Source organism: Rhinoderma darwinii, chromosome 6, assembly GCF_050947455.1.
Source record: "Rhinoderma darwinii isolate aRhiDar2 chromosome 6, aRhiDar2.hap1, whole genome shotgun sequence".
NCBI classification, from domain to species: domain Eukaryota; kingdom Metazoa; phylum Chordata; class Amphibia; order Anura; family Rhinodermatidae; genus Rhinoderma; species Rhinoderma darwinii.
Genome location: NC_134692.1, coordinates 123025991 through 123051005, shown reverse-complemented (window position 1 = coordinate 123051005; position 25015 = coordinate 123025991). Strand labels below are relative to the sequence as shown.

General features: G+C 41.2%; 1 pseudogene; it reads left to right on the top strand.

Moving 5' to 3' along the window:
- The first annotated feature begins 200 nt into the window (after window positions 1-200).
- Window positions 201-23560, top strand: LOC142656652 (uncharacterized; annotated as a pseudogene).
- The last annotated feature ends 1455 nt before the right edge of the window (window positions 23561-25015 follow it).

Sequence of the window (25015 nt, the reverse complement as noted above, 5' to 3'; positions counted from 1 at the left end):
GCAGGGACGCTCCCAGCCCTCAGCTGCCTCTGGCAGCTGAGAGCAGGGAGATTTGACGCTCCCTGCTCTGTTTACTTTAGCAGTTTACTTTAGGATGCAGTGCCGTAAAAAGACATATGCATCAGAATAAAGCCCGTTAGTGGCCGCCGTTAAAAGGCGTATTGGCGGTCACTAACGGGTTAATGTCAGGGCTCGCTCTAATGGCTGTGGTCAGCGGTTCTAAAAGAAGCAAAATCAAAGGTGAGAAGAGGCTGGACGCAGCTGCAGGCTTAAGGGAAGCCGACATGACCGTCCTGGTAGGGAAAGGGTTAATGTTACGAGGTCAGGGAAAGTTGAAGGAGCTGAAGGAGGGACGGGGAGGAGTTAAGGGGGGCGGGGGGGCCGTTACTGCGCTTCCCGCTGTTTCTAGGCATTGAGCCGGAAGCAGCGGGAGGAGTAACACACATTAAGCAAAGCTCCCACCCTCCCACCCTTGTTTTGTTACTCCTTAGGTCTTATGTACGTCTGTCTATGAGCGTTTTGTTTTATTTTGTGTGCTTATTTAACATGTTTTTCTTTTTTCCGGAGTAGGTTCTGTTGTCATGGCAGCTGGCGGGGGGAGTCCTTGAGGCCAGTCAGTACAAAATGGTGGGGGGGTCGCATCGGGGGTATGCGTCCCCCAAAAAAGGTACATGGTTGAAGACTTCATCGGGTGTTATCCCTTTGAAGTGGTCTTCTGGTAGAAGGTATGTCACTTGAAGGCTTCATCGGGTGTTATCCCTTTGAAGTGGACTTCTAGTGGTCGGTATATCACTTGAGGGCTTCATCGGGTGTTATCCCCTTGAAGTGGACTTCTAGTGGTTGGAGCCATCTGCAGAGGTGAACGGTGCTTCCGAGCTGGTTTACGGCTGGAGGTAATTAGTGGTTTGCAGATGGCTAATTCGGTGTGTTCTTGAAAGGAACATCTGAAGGGGCTTCAAGGACTTCCTCTGCTCGGGTTAATGTTAACGTTTAATTGTTATTTATGATGCTGACCCATGTTGGGTCATGTGAATTATTAGGAGGAATTCTCTGGTGGATTCCTAACTAGTTATCCGAATGTTTCGGATTTAAATTGTTTTTATAAAACTGTGAAATTAATAAACGGCTGCTGTGGCCATTTCACATCCAACCTCGGTGTCATGTGTCGTTACTAAATGGGGGTGGGGGATAGTATGGTTTAAGGTTAACACACGACTCTACCTAGGCAGGTCAAGAGAAGGCAGCCCTGCCTGGTACCATTGGAGAAAGTTTCTGAGAGAATATCATTTGTGAGAACTCTGGCTGAGGGACATGAATAAAGGACTATAATAGCCTGTAAGATAAGGCGGCAGAGACCACATTATTCAAACACTGAAAAGACAAACCCCAATGTACTCTGTTATATGTCTTCTCCGCATCCAATGAGAGGAGCAGGGAAGGCATTCAATGGAGCTCAGCCCAACAGACCGGCTCTATAAATCTGCCAACAGAGACCTGTCTTAATTTAATAAAACCCACTTGGTGACCTACAATAAGTTGCAGTAAAATGTCTAGGAGACGAGATGAAAGTTTCTTGGCATAGATTTTACAGTCAGGGTTTACAAGTGACATTGGTCTGTAGCTAGTGACTAGAGATAGTCTGGGAGATCAACTGTCCCCATTATAATTCTAATATTTGTAATGTATTGACTGTCCAGTGTCACTAGATGGCACTGTAACTGGATGTCATATATTTGTATGTTTCGTTCTCATATATGTAGACTTGTTGGTAATTATTCTCATTCTCCATTTTGTTAACCAGTAAAAAGAGCATACCGTATATTGTTGTTGTCGCATCGTTGTCATATTCAATCATAATTCATTACTAAACATAACAATTGGTGACTAGGAAGGGACGCTGAGCAGTAGGATTATACAGACTTCATTTGATTAGAGAAAATATTGAATTCCAGTTGCTATACGGCTCAGCTTATACAATACTACAACTATAAAATGGCTACCGACGGTCAAATGGAGGAATTTCATGTCTGAAACCCATATTTATGGAATTCATATGCTGAAAGATTCATGTTTTACCTAGAAGCAAATAAAGTATCTGATGCTGTTCAGAAACGAGCCGTGCTGCTGAGTGTCGTAGGCCCCAAGACATTTGATATTGCCCGTTCTCTGGTGTCCCCTGCGAAACCCAGTGACTATTCTTTTGAGAAGATCATTAGTGTTAAAAATAATTTTGCTCCTACCCCACCTGAAACTGTGAGGCGTTTCCATATTAATAAAAGGAATCAGCTTCCAGGTGAAAGTATTGCGGCTTACATTGCTGAGCTGCGCAGATCGTCAGAAAACGACAACATTTTAGAGTCCCTATTTACCCTTTCCCGACCGATGACGAAAATGAAAGTCATGGTCAGCTGCTAGATCGCGCATCATGACGTTCATTTTCGTCAGTATTTCAAACTATCACTCTGTGTAAACAGAAAAATAGTATCAATAAAAACTTCAATCCGTCCCGCAAAAAACAAGCCTTTACACAGCTTTTTTGACTAAAAAATAAAAAAATTCTATCTCTCAGAATACGGTGACACAGAAAATTATTTATAAATAAGTGATTTTATTGTGCAAACGCTAAAAAAAGGAAAAAAACTATATACATATGGTATCGCCTTATTGTACCAACTCGCGGAATAAAGTAAAAATTTCATCTATAGCGTACGGTGAACGTCGCAAAAAAATAAATTAATAATTTCGGCAGAATTCCTGGTTTTTGATCAGGATTGCAAGAAAATTGAATAAAAAATGGTTAAAAAATCGCATGTACCCCAAAATGGTACCAATGAAAACGTCAGATTGTCCCGAAACAAATAAGCCCTCCGGTGGGGAAAAAATAAAAAAGTTCTGGCTCTCAGAATATGGCGATGCAAAATGTGCAGAGTGTTCCGAAAGCGGAAAAGGTCGGGCGCCATTTATAAGTGCGACACCGGCCACATATCTATGAAATATTATTTATTTACCCCATTATTGTACCCTCTTATTATGCCCTGATGTACCCCGCACAGATTACATATACCCCCACATTATAAACTGAAATACCAGCGAAACCCCAAACAAAACTACCACCAAGCAAAATCTGCGCTCCAAAAGCAAAATGGCGCTCCCTCCCTTCTGAGCCCTGCAGCGTGCCCAAGCAGCAGTTTGCATCGCCATACCCGAGAGAACCTGCTTAACGTTTTATGAGGTATTTGTCTTCTGTAGCACAAACTGGGCACAACATATTATGCACTAAAATGGCATATCAGTGGAAAATTGCAATTTTCCCTTTGAACCATCCGCTGTGCACTAACCCCTTTGCGCACTATGACTTAATTGCCCGTCATGGTGTGGGGGTTGATGTATGGAGCGGGCTCACATGCTGAGCCCGCTCCATACGCTGCGGGTGTCAGCTGTGTATTACAGCTGACACCCGGGACTAATGGACAGGTACAGCGATCGCTCTGTTACAGAAGCCTGTAAGAATAACAATATACTGCAATACACTAGTATTGCAGTGTATTGTACCAGCGATCCAATGATCGCTGGATCAAGTCCCCTAAGGGGATTAATAAAATGTGTAGAAGAATTAAAGTTATTAGTAGTGAGAATTTTTTTTCAAGTTAAAAAAACAAACCTTTTCCCATTTTTCTTCTAAAGTAATGTAAAAAAATGAACAAAATTTGTATCGCTACGTCCGTAAAAGTCCGAACTACTACAATATACCATTATTTAATTCGCACGGTGAAGACCTTATAAAAAATGTAATAATTCAAACCACCAAAATCGCTTTTTTTTTTGTCACCTTAGCTCTAAAAAAAAATGTAATACAACTTTTTAATCACTTTTTATGTACCAAAAAATGGTACTAATAAAAACTACAGCTCCTCCCTTAAGAAATAAGCCCTCGTACCACTCTATTGATGGAAAAATAAAAAAGTTATGGCTCTTGGAAGGCATGGAGTGAAAATCTAACATAAGAAAGCAAAAAATGGATCAGTCCTGAAAGGGTTAATTCATTTCTAATGAAAAAATGTATGACCACAAATGGGGTATTTCCGTACTCGGGAGAAATTGCTTTATAAAAAATGGTTGTTTTTTTCCTCCTTTATCCCTTGTGAAAATGAGAAAATTCAACATTTTAGTGGAAAAAAGTTTGATTTTAATATTCGCACCCTAATTATAATAAACTCTGCAAAAGACCCGTTGGGTCTAAATGCTCACTTTTGGGGGGTTTCCACTGTTTTGGTCCCTCCAATGCATTGCAAATGCGACATTGCACCGACAACCATTCCAGCAAAATCAGAAATCCAAAATCCAAATGGCGCTCCTTCCCTTCTGAGCCCTGCTGTGGGTCCAAACAGCAGTTTATTACCACATATGGGGTATTGTTGTAATCGGGAGACATTGCTTTACAAATGTTGGGGTGCATTTTCTATGTTATTCCTTGTAAATATTAAAATTTTCTATGTTGTTTCAGAAAAAAAGTAGTTTTTAATTTTTACAGACTAATTCCAATATATTTAGTGAAAAACCTGTGTGGTAAAAATGCTAACTATACCCCTAGATAAATACCTTAAGGGGTCTAGTTTTCTAAATGCAAAAAAATTGGGACACAGAATGTAATTAAAACCACAGAAAAGGCCATACTCACAGATTACGAGGAGGGTAAAAAACCCGTTCCAAACAGGACACGACCAGGTCAGAGAATGCTGATGAAGGGAAGTGCCCAGGTGTGTTTAAATAATGATAGCCTCTCCCACTAACCTTGAGGGGAGTGGTGTGTTGGGCATGGAAGTAAATGTGTAATGGAAAAAATAATAAAGTACTGTGTATGGTGTACATGTGAAGTATAGGGGATATTACTAAGTGTAGTGTGTAGAAATCAGGGCTGTGAGTGATGCAAAAACGTGAGTGTAGTGTGTAAAACATGGAGGCATAGTGTTTTCTAAATGGGGTAGTTTTTGGGGAGTTTCTATCGTTCTGGCAGCTCAAAGCTTCTCCAAATGTACAGTGGGGCCTAAAACATTTTCAAGCAAAATATGAGTCCTGAAAGCCTCCAGGTGCTCCCTTCATTTGGGGCCCTGCCGTGTGTCCAAACAATGCATTAGGGCCACAATGTGGGTATTTTTCAAAACAGGAGAAACAGGGTGATAGATTTTGAACCCCTGACGAAGCATCAGCGAAACGCGCGTCGGGTTCAGCAGCGGTCCCCAGGCCTTGATCTCCTGGCTATTCCCGTACTTTACAGATGTAGGTATACTGTTGTTCAAACGTGATTTCTGCGATTGTATTGACATTTATTTACGTGTGTATATATATATATATATCAATCTGTGCAAATGTGCTATACCTATTACCTGTTTTAAAAATCCACTATCCATGCACTTTAGCATTCTGGGTGATCTTGTGACCGGATTACTATCTGGGTGTTCTGCTGCTTTAGTGTTCTGATTCCATCTTTCTATCCTGCGAGGGTTATGTTATTTTATCTTGTTCAGTTTTTTCTGTTTGCATGTGTTTAATTGACATTAATAAAGGATTTTTTGTATTCTTTCAATTACATGGTCGTGACTTTTTTGGTTTAATCTATCAGTCACTAGGACCTACTGGTATATCTGGGGGTATTGCTCGGTTTGCTAAATGTTATCTTCATTTTCATGTTCGCTTTACAAAGAAATCGTTCTTCAAACTGATACTTTTATGAAAAAAGTGAAATTATTTTTTTTTCACCTGCTATGCATTAAATTTAGCAAAAAACTGTGAGGTCAAAATACTTCCTATACCCCTAAATAAATACCTTAAGGGGTCTAGTTTTGTAAATGGGGTCGTTTATGGGGAGTTTCTATCGTTCTGGCAGCTCAAAGCCTCTCCAAATGTACAGTGGGGCCTAAAACATTTTCAAGCAAAATATGAGTCCTGAAAGTCTCCGGGTGCTCCCTTCCTTTTGGGCCCTGCCGTGTGTCCAGGCAACGCATTAGGGCTACAATGTGGGTATTTTTGAAAACAGGAGAAACAGGGTGATAGATTTTGTGGTGTGTTACTTAATTTTCATGTTTGCTTTACAAAGAAATCGGTCTTCAAACTGATACTTTTATGAAAAAAGTTACATTTTTTTTTTGTTCACCTGTTATGTATTAAATTTAGCAAAAAACTTTGAGGTCAAAATACTTACTATACCCCTAGATAAATACCTTAAGGGGTCTAGTTTTCTAAATGGGGTCATTTGTGGGGGTTTCCATCATTCTGAGACCTATGAGCCTCTGAAAACCTGGCTTGGTGCAGGAAAACAAAATGTACTTCAAAATGTATACAATTATTATTCAATTTGTAAGTCCTCTAAATTGCTGAAAATTTATTTTATTTTTTCAAAAGTGCTGCCAAAATAGAGTAAAGAGATGGAAATATATATTTAATTAAAAAAAATTGTACATATGTGACATATTGCAGTTAAAAATAGGGAAAAATGTTAATTTTTACAAAATGTCTTCAATTTTTTTTATTTTTTTATTAATTTCCACAAATTGTATCAGTCTACTTTTACCACTAAAATAAAGTACAACATGTGATGAAAAAACAATGTCAGAATTACTTGGATATTCAAAACTTTCACAGAGTTATTCCCTGATAAAGTCAGACATACCAGATTGACAAATGTGGCATGGTCATTAAGGTCCAAACAGCCCCGGTCATTAAGGGGTTAAGAGACAGACTTGTGTGTAGTGTCAGAGATGAGGCGCTTCAGAGGAAACTACTAGCCAAACCAAACTTAACCTTCGCTATAGCTCATGAAGAGGCACTGGCTTATGTGGCGGCATTTTTCCATTCAAGAGAAACACAGACCTCTTCTGGTAATGTAAATATGCTGCATAATAGAGCGCAATGCTACATTAGAGTCTGGACAAAGCAGCACATCCAGCCCACAATAGGGTTATTGCTACAACTGTGGGGGAAATCACAGACGAGATCAATGTCATTGATTAAGAATGCTGTCTGCCACCAATGTAAACGGCACGGTCACATACAGAGGGTGTCGCCAGGGACAAAATATACCAAGACACAAACAAGTAAAAGAGAACTCCTCACACAAATCCGACCATAAGGTTAATATATGAAGTGATGTTCCTGAATTAGATGACAGTGAATATGCCTCAGAATTTGTCAACAGAATAGAAACTTACAAAAAGGGACATAAGCAGCATAGTGAGGTAACACTGAATGGAGCAAAATCCAAAATGGAGGTGGATTCTGGATGCCAATATTCCTTGATCTCTGAGGAAACTTTTCAACAAACAGTCCTCCTATAGTCCCATGTGAAGTTATACTCAGATTATAATAAACAGGAAGTGGAAATAATGGCTGCGTATTTTGTCAATGTGTACTATGAAAAAGGCAATCTGCGAATTATCATCACTAAAGGCCATCGTGCGAGTTTACTAGGAGTAGATTGGTTTGAACCTCTAGGTATTCAGCTAACAGGAATACACCAGGTGAAAATGGACTGTCTGCTGGATGTCATTAGAGACTTTTCTGTTGTGTTTGAAGAATGTCTTGGAAAATTCACAGGACCACCAATATCTTTTAAATTAGATCCAAATGTACCTCCGATACACATCAAACCACGACCTGTTCCATTTGCTAGCTGTGCAAAAATAGACGCAGAAATTGAACGCTTACTGGAACAAGGTTCATTAATTGCAGTCACGCACCCTGCCTGGGCTACACCTATTGTTCCGGTTATGAAATCAAATGGTGAAGACAGAATTTGTGCCGATTATAAATGCACAATTAAGGCTTCGTTCACATCTGCTTCTGGGCTCCGTTCCGACGATCCGTCTGAGCTTTCCATCAGAACGATGCCCTGACTGACATAAACCATAGGTTTCCGTTTCCATCACAATTGATAGTCGACTACGCTATTCGTTTATTTTTCGTGTTCGAATTCTAATAAAATCTATGAAACATCTGTGGGGTCAAAATGCTCACTACACCCCTAGATGAATTCCTTGTAGTGTGTCATTTCCAAAATGGGGTCTTTTTTGGGGTGTTTTCTTTGTTTTGGCATCACAAGGCCTCTTCAAACCTGACATGGTGCCTAAAATATATTCTAATAAAAAGAAGGCCCAAAAATCCCTTAGGTGCTCCTTTGCTCCTGAGACCTGTGCTTCAGTAAATTAGCGCACTAGGGCCACATGTGGGATATTTTGTGTTTCTCTGGTAAAACCTTCTGTGGATGGATTTCATATGAATATCTGTAAAAAAAAAAAAATTTGTACATTTCATCTCCACTTTGCTTTGATCCTTGTGAAACGCCTAAATGGTTAAGAAACTTTCTAAATGCTGTTTTGAATACTTTGAGGATGAGGTTTCTAAAATGGGGGGACTTATGGGGGTTTGTATTGTATGTGCCCCTCAAAGCCACTTCCCAACTGAACTGGCCCCTGTAAAAATAGACTTTTGACATGACTGGCCTAAGTAGAGTGAGGCTGGGTTCACACGACCTATTTTCAGACGTAAACGAGGCGTATTATGCCTCGTTTTACGTCTGAAAATAGGGCTGCAATACGTCGGCAAACATCTGCCCATTCATTTGAATGGGTTTGCTGACGTACTGTGCAGACGACCTGTAATTTACGCGTCGTCGTTTTGACAGCTGTCAAACGACGACGCGTAAATTGACTGCCTCGGCAAAGAAGTGCAGGGCACTTCTTTGCAACGTAATTTGAGCTGTTCTTCATTGAACTCAATGAAGAGCAGCTCAAGATTTACGAGCGTCACAGACGCCTCGTATATTACGAGGAGGAGCATTTACGGCTGAAACGAGGCAGCTGTTTTCTTCTGAAAACAGTCTGTCATTTCAGCCGTAAATGCCTGCTATCGTGTGAACATACCCTCATGTGCTATCTAACCTTCTAAACCTATTCACCCCCTTTTCCTGCCCATCTCCCAATAACGACACGTGACAACCGAGGTTGGATATGAAATGGCCACAGCAGCCATTTATTTATTTACATTATTTAAATGCAATTTAATCCGAAACATTCGGATAACTCCAGCTCTAATTCACATGACCCAACATGGGTCAGAATCAGAATTAACCATCAACAGCTCAATTTCTACCTGTTGTTCCTCCCGCTGCTTCCGGCTCAATGCCGAAAACAGCGGGAGGAACAGATAACTCCCCCCGTCCCCTCCCCTATACGTCCCCTCCCTTTCCAACTATCTCCTCTCCTATTGGTTCCCTTCCCTCCTATGGCAGTCATGGAGGCTTCCCCTTAAAGAGGCTCTGTCACCAGATTTTGCAACCCCTATCTGCTATTGCAGCAGATCGGCGCTGCAATGTAGATTACAGTAACGTTTTTATTTTTAAAAAACGAGCATTTTTGGCCAAGTTATGACCATTTTTGTATTTATGCAAATGAGGCTTGCAAAAGTCCAACTGAGTGTGTTTACAGTAAAAGTACAACTGGGCGTGTATTATGTGTGTTACATCTGGGCGTGTTTACTACTTTTACTAGCTGGGCGTTCTGACGAGAAGTATCATCCACTTCTCTTCAGAACGCCCAGCTTCTGGCAGTGCAGACACACAGCGTGTTCTCGAGAAATCACGCTGTGACGTCACTCACTTCCTGCCCCAGGTCCTGCATCGTGTCGGCCACATCGGCACCAGAGGCTACAGTTGATTCTGCAGCAGCATCAGCGTTTGCAGGTAAGTAGCTACATCGACTTACCTGCAAACGCCGATGCTGCTGCAGAATCAAATGTAGCCTCTGGTGCCGATGTGTCCTCGCTCGTCCGACACGATGCAGGACCTGGGGCAGGAAGTGAGTGACGTCACAGCGTGATCTCTCGAGAACACGCTGTGTGTCTGCACTGCCAGAAGCTGTGCGTTCTGAAGAGAAGTGGATGATACTTCTCGTCAGAAAGTCCAGCTGGTAAAAGTAATAAACACGCCCAGATGTAACACACATAATACACGCCCAGTTGGACTTTTACTTTAAACACGCCCAGTTGGACTTTTGCAAGCCTCATTTGCATAAATACAAAAATGGTCATAACTTGGCCAAAAATGCTCGTTTTTTAAAAATAAAAACGTTACTGTAATCTACATTGCAGCGCCTATCTGCTGCAATAGCAGATAGGGGTTGCAAAATCTGGTGACAGAGCCTCTTTAAGCCCTCCGCGCTGCCGTCCAGCCTCGTCTTTTTCTTGAAAATGTGACAAATTTCTGCTAAAGTTCTAAGCCTTGTAACGTCCTAGAAAAATAAAAGGATGCAAAAAAAAAAAACAATGCCATTCTAAAGTAGACATATGGGAAATGTTAATTAGCAAATTTTTTGTGTGGTATTACTATCTGTCTTACAAGCAGATACATTTAAATTTAGAAAAATTTAAATCTTTGCAATTTTTCACAAAATGTTGGTGTTTTTCACAATTAAATACTGAATGTATCGACCAAATTTTACCACTAACTGAAAGTCCAATGTGTCACGAGAAAACATCTCAGAATCGCTTGGATAGGTAAAAGCATTCCAAAGTTATTGCCACATAAAGTGACACATGTCAGATTTGAAAAATAAGGCTCTGTCAGGAAGGTCAAAAATGGCTGCAGCGGGAAGGGGTTAATGATGCCAAGAAAATATTGTCATCTGATAGTGTATTGGTGCATTATGATCTAAACAGGTCCCTTACTATCACCTGTGATGCATCACCTTATGGAATAGGGTCAGTTTTGTGTCATACAGTTAGTGGAGGACAAGAAGCTCCAATTCCTTACTATTTAAGAACAATGAGTACTACAGAAAGAAACTCTGCACAAATTGATAAGGAAGCTTTAGCCATTGTGGCAGGAGTAAAGAAATTTCATGAGTAACTTATATGGAAGAAGTTTCACTATTATAACAGACCACAGGCCTCTTTTGGGTCTGTTCAAAAATAATGGGCCTACCCCTCAAATGATATCACTACGTATGCTCCGTTGGTCTGTAATGCTAAATGCATATGACGCTGAGCTACAGTACCGGTCAGGAAAAGTAATCAACAATGCTGATGCCCTTAGCCATTTACCAATATAGACTGCTGGTTTTGCAGTAAGTGCCATGTCTGAAGTTCTTATGCTGGAGTCACTATCCAATCCTCCATTGCAATCCACTGACATTGCTCGCATGACTGCCATGGATCCAATTTTGGCAAGACTATTAAACTGGATTTGGAAAGGATGGCCACATTCAAAATTAACAAATGATTTTAATCGCTTCCCGACCGCCCACTGTTAATTCACGTCGGCGCTTGCTGGGCTCTGTACAGCGCCGACGTGAATTCACGGTGGGTGTTAAAAGCGCGATCCGGGTGTCTCAGAGTAGCGCTGACACCCGGTTGGCGCTGTTATCCCCTGTCTCTAGTCCCGGAGACATGACCGGGACCTAATTGGTTCAGGTCCCGGACATGTGATCGCAGGGAAAGTTTGTTGTAGCAACGAACTGGAAAGTTTGTTACTACAACAAACTGGAAAGTTTGTTGCTACAACAAACTGGAAAGTTTGTTGCTACAACAAACTTTCCCGGGGACCGATTGCAGGTGCTGCAATCGGTTATAAGGTAAAACCGGAGGCCATACAACAGCCCCCGGGTCTGCCATGCACAGCAGCCTATGAGAACCAGTCGAACGCTGGTCCCCATAAGCTTCCTGTCAGTGTGACCTAGGTAGTGTAATGTACTATAGCAGCGATCAGTGCTGCAGGTCTTCAAGTAAAGCAAGTAAAAAGTAAAAAACAAAATTAATAAAAATGTTTTATAAAAGTGTAAAAATAAGTTATAAGTTACAAAAACAAAAAATGCTTTTTTTTTCCTATAAAAATAAGTCTTTTATTATAGGAAAAAAATTAAAATGTTAAAAAAAGTACACATACTTGGTATGGCCGCGTTCACAACGACCCAAACTATAAAACTATAATATTATTTTTCCCGCAAGGTGAACAGCGCAAAAAAAATATTTAAAAAACAATGTCAGAATCACAATTTTTTTGGTCATCAACCCTCCAAAAATATAGAATAAAAAGTGATCAAAAAGTCACATGTACCCTAAAATAGTACCAATAAAAACTACAACCCGCCCCTCAAAAAACAAGCCCTTACACAGTTTTTTTGACTGAAAAATAAAAAAAAGTTATGGCTCTCAGAATATAAAATAAATAATTTTATCGAAAAGTGATTTTATTGCGCAAACGCCACAAAACATAAAAAAACTATATACATCTGGTATCGCCGTAATCGTATCGACCCGCAGAATAAAGTAAAATGTCATTTATAGCGCACAGTGAAAAGTGTAAAAAAAATTTGTTTTTTTGTCACTTTGCTTGCCAAAAAAAATCAACAAATAAGCCCTCGCACGGCTCCGGTGAAGAAAAAATAAAAAAAGTTCTGGCTCTCAGAATATAGCCAGACAACCTAACCAAAACCTCACACCAAGAGATGGCGTATACTGGGGTCCCTTATAGCATATAGACCTAGAAACGAACCGTAAAGGGACATAACCCTTTACGGTTCGTCTCAGAATATAGCGACAGAAATTGTGCAGTGTCCAAAAGCGGATAAGATCGGGCGCCATTTATCAGTGCGACATTGGCCACATATCTGCGGATTAGTATTTATTTACCGAATTATTATACCCTCTTATTATGTCCTGATGTACTCTGCCCAATTTACACATACCCCCACATCATAAACTGAAATACCAGCAAAACCCCAAACAGAACAGTTACCAAGCAAAATCTGCGCTCCAAAAGCCAAATGGCGCTCCCTCCCTTCTGAGCCCCACAGCGCGCCCAATCACCAGCTTACGTCCACATATATGATATTTTATATCCGGGAGAACCCGCTCAACATTGTACGAGGTATTTGTCTTCAGCGGCACAAACTGGGCACAACATATTGTGCATTAAAACGGCATATCAGTGGATAATTGTAATTTTCACTTTGCACCACCCGCTGCGCATTAACGCCTTCGCACACCACGACTTAATAGCATGTCGTGGTGCGGGAGGTTATATATGGAGCGGGCTCATGCGCTGCGCCCGCTCCATATTCTGCAGGTGTCCGCTGTGTATTACAGCTGACACCCGGGACTAATGGACAGGAACAGCGATCACGCTGTTACAGGAGCCTGTAAAAATGATATTATACTGCAATACATTAGTACTGCAGTGTATTGTACCAGCGACCTAATGATCGCTCGTTCCAGTCCCCTAAAGGGACTTTTGGGAGGTTTCCACTGTTTTGGTACCTCAGGGGCTTTGCAAATGCGACATGACACCCGAAAACCATTCCAGCTAAATTTGAGCTCCAAAAGCCTATTATTGTTCCTTCCCTTCGGAGTCTTGCCGTGGGTCCAAACAGCAGTTTATTACCACATATGGCGTATTGCTGTAATCAGGACAAATTGCTTTACAAATTTTGGGGTGATTTTTCTCCTTTATTCATTGTAAAACTGAAACATTTCTATGTTTTTTCAGAAAAGATTTTCATTTTCATGGGATAATTCAACTAAATATAGCAAAAAAACTGTGGAGTCAAAATGCTAACTATACCCCTAGAAAAATTCCTTGAGGGGTGTAGTCTACAAAATGGGGTCACTTTTGGGGGGTTTCCACCGATTTGCTCCCTCCAGGGCGTTGCAAACGCGACATGGCACTGAAAACCAATCTAGAAAAATCTGCGCTTCAAAATCCAAATGGCGCACCTTCCCTTCTGAGCTCTGCCGTGGGTGCAAACAGCAGTTTAGTACCACATATGGGGTATTGCTGTAATCGGGAGAAGTAGCTTTACAAGTTTTTGGGTGCTTTTTATTCTTTATTCCTTGCAAATATTATATTTTTTTATATTTTTTCAGAAAAAAAGTAGATTTTCACTTTCACAGGCAAACTCCAATAAATATAGCAGAAGACCTGTGGGGTCAAGATGCTAACTATACCCCTAGATAAATTCCTTGGGGTGTGCAGTTTCCAAAACCGTGTCACTTTTGGGGGATTTCCACTGTTTTGGCACTACAAGACCTCTTCAAACCCGACATGGTGCCTAAAATATATTCTAAAAAAAGGAGGCCACAATATCCACTAGGTGCTCCTTTGCTTCTGAGGCTGGTATTTCAGTCCATTATCACACTAGGGCCACATGTGGGATATTTCTAAAAACTGCAGAATCTGGGCAATAAATATTGTGTTGCGTTTCTCTGGTAAAACCTTCTGTGTTACAGAAAAAAATGTATTACACATGAATTGAAGCAAAACAAATAAAATTTGTCAATTTCCCCTCTACATTGCTTTAATTCCTGTGAAACGCCTAAAGGGTTAATAAAATTTCTGAATGCTGTTTTGAATACATTGAGGGGTGCAGTTTTTAATATGGGGTGATTTATGGGGTCTATATAGTACATAAGGCCCTGAAAGCCGCTTTAGAACTGAACTGGTCCCTGTAATAATCGCCTTTTGAAATTTTCTTGAACATGTAAGAAATTGCTGCTAAAGTACTAAGCCTTGTAACGTCCTAGAAAAATAAAATAATGTTCAAAAAACGATGCAAATATAAAGTAGACATATGGAATATGTGAAATAGTAACTATTTTGTGTGGTATTACTATCTGTTTTACAAGCAGATACATTTAAAATTAGAAAAATCATAATTTTTGCACATTTTCTAAAAATTTTGGTGTTTTTCACAAATAAGCAATAAATTTATTGACCAAATTTTTCCAATAACATAAAGTACAATATGTCACGAGAAAACAATCTCAGAATCGCTGGGATAGGCAAAAGCATTCCAGAGTTATTACCACATAAATTGACCTGTCAGATTTGAAAAAATGGGGCTGGTCCTGAAGGCCAAAATGAGCTCGGTCTTGAAAGGGTTAAACCTTTTGAACGAACAAAGCCTAAACTCTCTGCCTACAAAGGTTGTCTACTCTGGGGTAACAGAGTGGTAATTCCCAGGGCTGGCCAAATTTAAGTGCTTAAAGCTCTGCACGAAGGACATCCTGGAATTGTTAACATGAAGGCTCTTGCTAGAAGTTATGTATGGTGGCCTAAAATTGATGAACATATAGAGCAATGGGTAAAGAAGTGTACTCCTTGTCAAACCACACGTGATTCTCCATCAACAGCTGTGTCACGTTCTTGGGAAGTAACCAGAAACCCGTGGTCTAGACTGCATATAGACTTTGTAGGTCCAGTTCAATGACATTTTTCCTTGCTGTTGACTACTTTTCCAAATGATTAGAAGTTGTACCAGTATCCTCTGCCGCAAGAAGTCCTGTCATACAAGTTCTACCGAGGCTGTTTGCAACATATGGATTACCTCATATAATTGTGTCAGACAATGGGCCACAATTTACATCCAGAGTTCAAAGTGTTTATGAAAAATAATCTTATTAACCATGTTACAGCAGCTTCATTTCATCCAACTTCAAATGGACAAGCAGAGCGCATGGTTCAGACTACTGAAGATGCTTTAAAGAGAATTGTTGATGGAGATTGAAATCACAGACTGGCAAGTTTTCTACTACAACATCATGTGACGCCAGCTCCAGTACCGGATGCAGCCCTGCAGAACTGCCGATGAACAGGAGGATCGAGACCTGTTGGGACAGACTTCATCCTGAACTCACATCTGATTTGCAAAACAAATATGAAGTCAGATTGTCTAAAAAATATAACTCCTCATCCACAATGCATTTTCGGGAGGGTGATTGTGTCTATGCTAGAAACTATACATGGGACTAAGATGGATACCAGTAACTGTAGTGGAAACTGCAGGATCTGTGGCTTACAAAGTAAGAACTACTGATGGTCATGTTCTAAGGACGCATATATACCAACTAAGAAGCAGAGTAGAGGAATGCATATCACCTGCTATTGAAAGGGATCCTGACCATAAGGTAGCAACATTTCAGAGTGATGCCTTACATTCCACTGACCCTCCTCTTATCCAACAACAGGAACAATCTTCTTCACCATCAGATGTGCCTCAGGATAATGAACCACGTGTAAAGGACACTTCAAATGAGACTATTCCTTCACATTTATCAGACCCAGGGCCAGACTTCGGGGTGTGCGACCTGTGCAATTGCACAGGGTGCATCACTCCAGCAGGTGGAAGGGGGTGTTGCGTTCCCTTCTCCCTTCACCTGCTTGTCTTTCAGAAGCATTCTCCATTTTGATAACCAGTAAAAAGAACATATATTGTTGTTGCCGCATCGTTGTCATTTTCAATCATAATTCATTACTAAACATAACATGGAGTGAGTGTTGTTATTCACCGGAGTATTAAATGTTTAATACCGGGTCAAGAATCAGAGAATGAAAAAAAGACATATATTCCTCCATTTTAAGCAAAATAATAAGGTTTTTATCCTGGCATTGGTTTATTCCCCCCCCCCCCCCCTTATATTCATCCATTGTCTTAATAAAATATGTATTTGTTTGCGGGGAATATAAATAACTGCCCAATAATAATTATGGGAGATATGAACTGTGTCATGAATGAAACTTTAGATAGGGTCAGATGTCTCCCTATATTAAGGTCCCCAATTACAACCCCTTTGGCGAGTCTCTGTGTTGAATCAGGCCTAGTTGACCTATGGAGAGTCAGGAAACCCCTTAAAAGGGAATATTCCTGCCACAATAAATCGCATCATACTATGTCTCGCATTGACTTAGTATTATGTAGCGAGTTGGGGGCAGAACTGGTAGGGAAAATCAAATATGATAATAGAGGTATCTCAGACCATTCCTCGATAGTTTTAGAAATAAAGACTGAGAAAAAGGAACTATCAGACAGTTAAAATAAATCCACATTGGTTCAATATAATTAAAAATCTGGGGGACATAAACAATCAGTTAATAAAAATATTAATGGTAAACTGGGATTCTGCCCAAGACAGGATTGTATGGGAAGCAGTAAGTTTTTTTTTAAGAGGCAATTTGTTCAAAAGCATAACTAAATCAAAGAGAGAATTTATTGTGATGGAGCAAGAAAAAAACCAAACTGTGTATCAGAATATGAGGGACTATATATTAGAACCCACATGGTAGAATATGAAAAAATAATTGGCTTGATGCTTTGGAGGATTACAGAAAATGTGTATTAGCTAAAGCACAGAATAAAATTATTTTCTTGAGTCAGAAAAGATACTGGGAATCGGATAAACCCAGTGAGATGTTAATGAATATTGTTAAAAATCAAAGAGCCGCAAATAACATTGCTGTCATTAGGGACAAAGTAGGTCGATTGATCAGGGATCCGGAGGAAATAGGTAAAAACTTCTATGAGTACTTCTCCGAACTTTATAAAATAGAAAGGGAATATGATGAGGAACAACTAGAGAAGTACCTAGGGGATATCCCATTTGTTACTAAACCTGAAAATCAAAGAGAGATCTTAGGGAATACTAACAACGCTCAGGCAATGTGCAAGGGGCAGGGCCCTTCTTATAGTCCAGGGAGATCATTGGACTAATTACTAATGTTTTGCATGTGCGCGCACTGGCCCTTTAAGGCCGGGCGCTATTGTGCACGCGCACCCTACAGGACACAGCAGATTGGAGTGGAAGTGAGTGCTGGCGTCTCCTGGGGAGGAGATGCGGGCCAGCGCTCACCAGAGGGGTGAGTAATCCCGACGGTCCATGGCCATGGATGTTACAGATACATAAATATCAATGTGGATTTATTACTTGAAGATCTACCAGACACTGTGTAACGTGAGTGTTTGGTAATATGCAGATAGGCGCTGGGGGGGGGGGGGCTCCCTACTCCATCCTGTCTTTTGATGCATTCAAGGCATTTGATGTAGTGGAGTGGGGATATCTCTGGGCGGTGCTGAGAAAATTTGGCTTCGGGAAGGCATATATTAAATTTATTCAACTATTGTATACGAAACCACGAGCAAGTGTAAACGTTAATGGCAGGGGTACCACCTTCTTTGAACTGACGAGGGGCACGAGACAGGGTTGCCCACTTTCTCCCCTGCCGTTTGCATTGGCAATCGAGCCCCTGGCATCCCTTATTATGGGGGTGTTCGGAGGGTTCGGAGCACGGGGGGCGGAGGACAAAATGGTCCTGTACGCGGACGACCTTCTATTATTTGTAACAAACCCAAGAGAAATAATTAAATATTTGATGGATAAAATACAGGTATTTGGCTTCGTCTCTGGATTGCGTATAAATTGGTGAAAATCTATATTGTTTCACTAGATGACACGGAACCAGGGGTATATACAGATTTAAAAGTAATTAAAAATTATACAATTTTAAATATCTGGGGATAGATATCCCCAAGGAGATAACGGACTTCACAAATCTCAACATTCAATTATTAATAAAAGAAATAGAGAAGAAAATTAAAAGCTGGAACGAGCTCGCTATATAGAGCCGATAAGATATGTCCGATTAAATCAGTTCTATCCCCAAAGTTGATATATGTTCTCTGCAACTCCGATATGGATTGATGACAAAATATTTCATAAGATTAGAACTTTATTTAATAACTTGATTTGGGGAAGAAAGAGAGTCCAAATAATTTCCGAACATTTCCTGATGTTAATATGTATTACTTAGCAACTCAACTCCAATATATACAGGAAAGGGAGGATACAGATTTTTTGCAATATTTGATAAAGGAGGCTGGTGTACTTTTTTTTTGGTATATTGGAGACTCCTGAATCAGGTGAAAGTAACATTGGGGTTAAGGGTAAACTTCCCAATCAAACTGAATAAGAGCTGGAAAATGCTAGGTAGAATCTCTAACCGGCAGGGAGCATTTAGGTTTACACTTTTATGGTTCAACTTGAATTTAACTGAACTATATACATTATCAGGATATAATCTCTGTCACGGTCTGTGGGTATGTGGACTCACTAGGCCGCTACAACGGTTCTCACCGGTTTGTTTGTGGATCCTCTGTGTTGTCTGGGAGATGGTGCTTGTAACCCAGGGCAACGCTTGGCACAGCAGGTTTAGAGGCAGTCAGATGAATAGGCCAGAAGTCAAGACAGGCAGACAGATGTCGTAACGGGTATGGATAGCAATAGGTCAAGGCAGGCAAGAATAGTACAAGTTCAGGCAGAGGTCACAACGGGAAATCCAGACAAAGGCAGAAGGCAAGGTAACAGGGAAAACAGGGTACAGGGAAGCTCACAGGGATAACTTGGTTGAACAAGCAAGGATCTGAGGGAGGAGGATCCTTAAATAGGAAGTCTTAGGATTTTGGCACACGCCGGCCCTTTAAGAAGGGAAGAGTCAGCGCGTGCACCCTCTAGTGGCTGCAGCCGCACATCGTGGATGGTGGCTGTGGAGGGAGGTGAGTGATGCAGTTACCTGACGACGCCCAGAGCCTGCAGAGCGTCCGGATCGGTTGAGTGGAGCTCGGGACGAGCATGAGGGAATGAAGGGTACCGGAACCAGAGCAGAGGCCGTGGAAGCAGCGGGGACCGGCGCGGCAGCCATTAGAGCCGCACCTCTGTAGGGGGGAGGCAGCTGGACAAACAATAGAGCACCCAATAAATACAAAGTCAAGCACAAGGGTACCTGAATAATCAAGACAGTGGCAGAGGCTTTAGCATGGATGGAGGTGGGTGCAGTAGGATGCGCCAGAAGTGGCGGACGACAACAGGTGCAGTAGGTTGCGCCAGTTGTGACAGATAACAACAGGAGTAGCAGGACACGACTCCAATCACTAACAGGCTCAGGAACAATAACACAGCATGGGATACAGGTATCAGGGCATGGGAACACACTAAGGGACCATTTGCAAAGACTAACATGGGAATTACTAACAAGGGGCCCTTATTATAATCCAGGGTGATCTGGGAGTAATTAGTCGATTCTAAACATGTGTGCATGCTAGCCTTTTAAGGCCGGGAATGAGCTCGTGCGTGCACACTAGTGGTTACTGCAGGACAGGACGGCCGCATGTGCTGGCATCCCCAGGGAGGAAGACATCGGCAGGATGAAAGAGGTCTGCAGTCTGCAACCGTGGCTGTTACAATTTCCTGGGGAAAAAAACAGGTTACAAATATTGGTGATATTATCGAGAATGGGAAAATGAAATAATAGGAAACCTTGGAAAGAAACTATGAGTTAGGAAAAAAAGGAAACATTTGCAGAAACACAACTCAAACATGTGATTGGTAAGTCTGCAGATAAGGAGTTGCTTCAAATATTTCCCCTTCATGGGGTATATAAGCAAATAGCCGAATCAAATCCGAAGAAAAAGGCTCTGGCAAATATTTATAAAGGGTTATTACAATATAAACTAAATAAAACAAAATGTAACAGTGAAAAACAATGGTCAAACAAATTAAGCCCTTGAATGAACAACACTGGGCAAAAATTTATAACAAAATTTGGAATGTGGCTTTAATCCCAACTTTGTCCTTACAAACCTGGCATTAAGCCGGACTACAAACTCTCTCTGATCTTTTTGATCAGGACACCCTGTGTAGTTTCTTGGATTTACAATAAGAATATAATCTGGGTAAAGCAGAAATGTATAAAAATCTGCAGATCCGTTTTTTTCTAACTGGTAAAGGTCTACCAAAATTCCCTCTTCTTACACCCCCTTATACATTTTCACATTGCAAAACGACCTTACAAAAATATGTTCACACCTTTTATCCCCTTTAATCAGACATGCTACTTTATCAATCGTTTGTAAATGGTCAATAGACCTCAAAACCACTTATACCTCCCAGGAATGCTCAAAATCTTCCTCCTGTGCAAACCACCACGAGGCGTATTTCAAACTTTAGTCCAGATGTACAATACACCAAACAAACTTACCAGAATGTTTCCTGCTACTGCATCTGCCAATTGTGGGAAAAATTGTGAGCAGGTGGGAACTTTTACATATTTTTGGGAGTGCCCCGACATTAAGCCTTTGTGGAGCTCCTTATCCATTTTTCTACATAGATTACAGAAATCTCCAATTTCACCCGATTTGTCTCTATCGCATTTACAAATGGAGAAAATACCCTCCCCTTGTGGAACTATCTTGTGCCACATTCTTATGGTGACAACAACTTCCATATCCATAAAATGGAAATCTCTTGATGTACCCACTATACAAGACATTGTTAGATTTACTAATTCGAGCTGTAGCTATGAATACATGATAGCTGGAAGTATGCATCTCACCCTCACATTTTGGGATAAATAGAATATTAGGGCAATGCCTGGACATGCTGATCCACTATATTAATCTCGCTTCCCCACACCCACTACAATTTACTCCTACAGGTGACCCTGTTTTGTGTTTTGTTTTATGTGTTTTGTTCTGATCTGTTTAAAAATATACCTTGCCGTGTTTTGCTATAATTACGTCCGACCCACTGCTGCTCAGACTGGTGTATCCGACTGGTGTATCCCCAGGGGCGTACAATGAAATCATTGAGCCCAATAGCAAAATTTAGAAAGGCCACACCCACCGTGAGAGCTCTGTCAAATGTAGTTTAACATAACGCAGGGTTAATGTGGTGTTGTTTTCTGTCACTTTTTCTAATAAAAAGTAGCAGAGATTGTTAATAAATGTTGCGCTATGCCTGACTCTGGAGCGGGTATGTTTTTCCAGCCACATTTGGCACATGATGGACAAAGTGTAACAGGTCCAATACTAAAAAAAACTGTCGACACTACTCAAAAAATGCAAATGAAGTAGGGCGAGTAGTTCCACGGTGTTATTAAAGCTGGTGGTGCTCAGTAATAGGCAGTCATATAGTAGAAATATCTATATACCACGTCACCCACAGGTAAAAACTGGCAAAAATTCTTTATTTTCAGTGCTTCATAGCAGGCATTATACGGGAGATTTGTTTCACGTCTTCTGGTGATTTGTCATGTGGATCAGGGGCTTCATAAATATAGCATTCAGCCCAAATGTTAATGCCAGAAAACTGTCAAACACATTCATACATTTTTCCCAGAAAGATTTAAATGATTAAACTCTAGATGCCGACAGCCACCACTAGGGCGCGTTTGGTGTATATGGATTTGTACAGCTACTATTGAACTCAATGGGAGCTGTAAACATATGTATGAACTGATCTTGCTGGCTGCAGACAAATGCTGAAACTGTGTCAGAAAGCAGAAGAAACCGTTCAGTTTCGGCCCCCTAACACCACAGGCTCCATAGCAGTGGCGTGGTCTATCTCGGTGGAAGGTACGCCACTTTGTATCCTATACGACTATTCTTATCCTAAAATGACAAACCCTCCTCTCTCTGCAGATCAATACTGTTATCTTTAAAGTGATCAACTTGTCTGCTTATTATACCAAAGAATCAAATAGTGTAATTTTTAAATGCAACAATGTTTTGGTGTTCACCCAGTGTTGGGGCTTGTATGGTTAAGAGTCTGCAATAAACTTTTCTTTATTTGTATACTAAAAAACCTCATGAGAAGTGGACAGTGACAAACCGTGGGTATGTGGACCCAATAGGCCGCACCGCCGTAGCGGAGTAGCAGCTGGCCAAACAACAGTATACAAAGTCTATGCAAAGTCCTAGCACAAGAGTTCCTGTAATAGTCCAGGCAGAAGAAGAGGCTTAGGCACAGATGGAACTTGACGGTAGATAACGCCAAACGTGGTGGATGATACAAGGAGTGGCAGATGACACCAGACGGGGTGTATGACAGCAGGCATGGCAGATGGCACAACACGACTCCAACACGAGAAAGGGCACAGGAACAAACACAGCACGGTATACTGGTAGCAGGGCACGGGAACACTGGAAACAGGATACGACTAAGGGACCATGTGCTGGACTAACATGGAAATACACAACAACGCTCAGGCAAGGAGTGAAAGGGCTGTAAAGGGAAGTGTTTTATATATTTATATCTATGTACATTTGAGTGTAGATATATATATTTGTCCCTCCAGAAAAGTGTATCTCTAGCCTCCGGGGGAGGGGGGAGAAGACAGTGGACACATTCCCACTGCCTGCCCTCCCCCGTCACCAGGTAATGAGATTGCATGGGGGGAGCCATAAACAGTTCCATGCCCCCCCCCCCACTTGCACGTGCATGAGCACGTGATGTCATACAGAAGTGCACGGGGGGTTTAAAAGGACAAACTGTCCCACACTTCACTCTCTTGCCTCCTGCCTCCCTCAACAGATCCTGATTACCACATGAACCTCTAAGTATCCACGTGTAGCAGCAGCTACACGTAACCCTCTTCCCCTTCCTTACTTCAACACTTTCCTACCTGCCTGCACGTTACCTGCATATCCCCTGGTACCTGTACATCCCCTGGTACCTGTTTAACTCTTTCTCACCATTTATCTGCTACCTGTGGTACACAGCAACCCATTCCCTTTGTTAACCCTTTATCCTCCTTATCCCCTGTTAACCCTTTAGTTCACAGGGACAGTTATTGCTAGGAGGGAGTGTGAAAGAAACAGTGAGCTTGTGTATTGTTTTGTAACGTAACTTCTATGTATTTTAGTTAGAGCCAGGTGGAGGCGGAGTTCACAGAAGCAAGCATGAGTGAATGCACTGTATGTTTAGATAAGTGGGTGGTGGTATAAATTAGGATTGTGATACCGTGTTTATACTGTACTACGTATAGTGTGAGTTACTCAGTATATATTAACTTGTTTTATGTATTGGGGTATACTGATACTATACGGTGATCAGCTACTGTGTTCTGTGTTTGGTGAGAGGCCCCCCTTTAGAGCGCATAGCTTGTGGGACCCAGGGGATCACTTCACACCCCCCTGTTTTCCCCCTTTTTCTATCCTTCTTTTCCTTTATTCTGTTCTCTTGTTTGTTCTATATTCTGATTTTCCCCCTATTTATGTCTTGGTATCTTCCCACACCCCTACTGTGGGGTGTGTTTTGGTATTTACCTTGTTCTGGAAGTTCCCTCAGGTTTGACCTCGTGACCAGGCAGATGTTGGCAACAGTCCAGGGATTGGTTTGAGCAGCTGAGCGATGGGAAATCCTGGAGTATAAAAGCCCTTGCTGTGTGGTCCGATCAGCAGTTAGTCTGAAGAGGAAGCCGTTTGAAGAAGCCACGCCCACCCTCCACTTTTTTCATGGACAGAATCCCCATAACGGTGTTTGTTAGTGGGTTGTCGCACAGCTAATGCTGTGTAGAGAAGTTCTTATTTATTGGACATTTCAGTATTAGACATTATTTATTTAATTATTCAGTTATTCAAGTTGATTATAAAGATTTATTAATATATTTGTTACCCATAATAAACACCACAGCCTTTTATTTCCAACTATTTGTATGCTTGTCTTTATTTCTGGTATTTCTGGGGGTTGCGTATGTTATCCCATGTATTTTATATGTAAGTGTATGTATAGTTAGTAATAAATATTACCCTTTATTGACTATTCAGTCGTATACGCTTACTTAGTAGCAAAGCAAGTAGACTAACATTAGTATAAGAAAAGGGTAGGGGAACTAGGCATAAACCTAGTGACCCTGATTATAAAGGAGGTAGTAATAGTGGATGACACGAGTAAGTGAACCCCGCTATTATACCAGCCCTTTAACAGGGCAGAGCCCTTTTTATAGTCCAGGATGATCTGGGGATGATTTTATAATTAATCTCATGTGTGTACGCTGGCCCTTTAAGGCCGGGAACGCGCGCACCATGGAGACCAGTGCACGGCTTGACGGATGCGAGCGTTGACGTCTCCTTGGAGGGAGGCGACGGGTCGGACATGGAAGTCTGCAGTCGCGGACGTCGGGGGGCTAGTGAGAGCGTTACATGGACTGCACCCTGCGTCATGTCAGTAGTCCTCTTCTTATGAGTTTTGTCTTTCATAAAGGGATAAGTCCTCTTTAAGGGAAATATGGGATTTAGAGCTTTGTATCAGAAAAACAGAGCTCCATCCGACTGTAAAAATGTATGGTTGAATTTAAGACAAAGAAAAAATACAAACCTGACTAGACCAGTGTGATAATGAATGACAATGTGGACAGTTATGT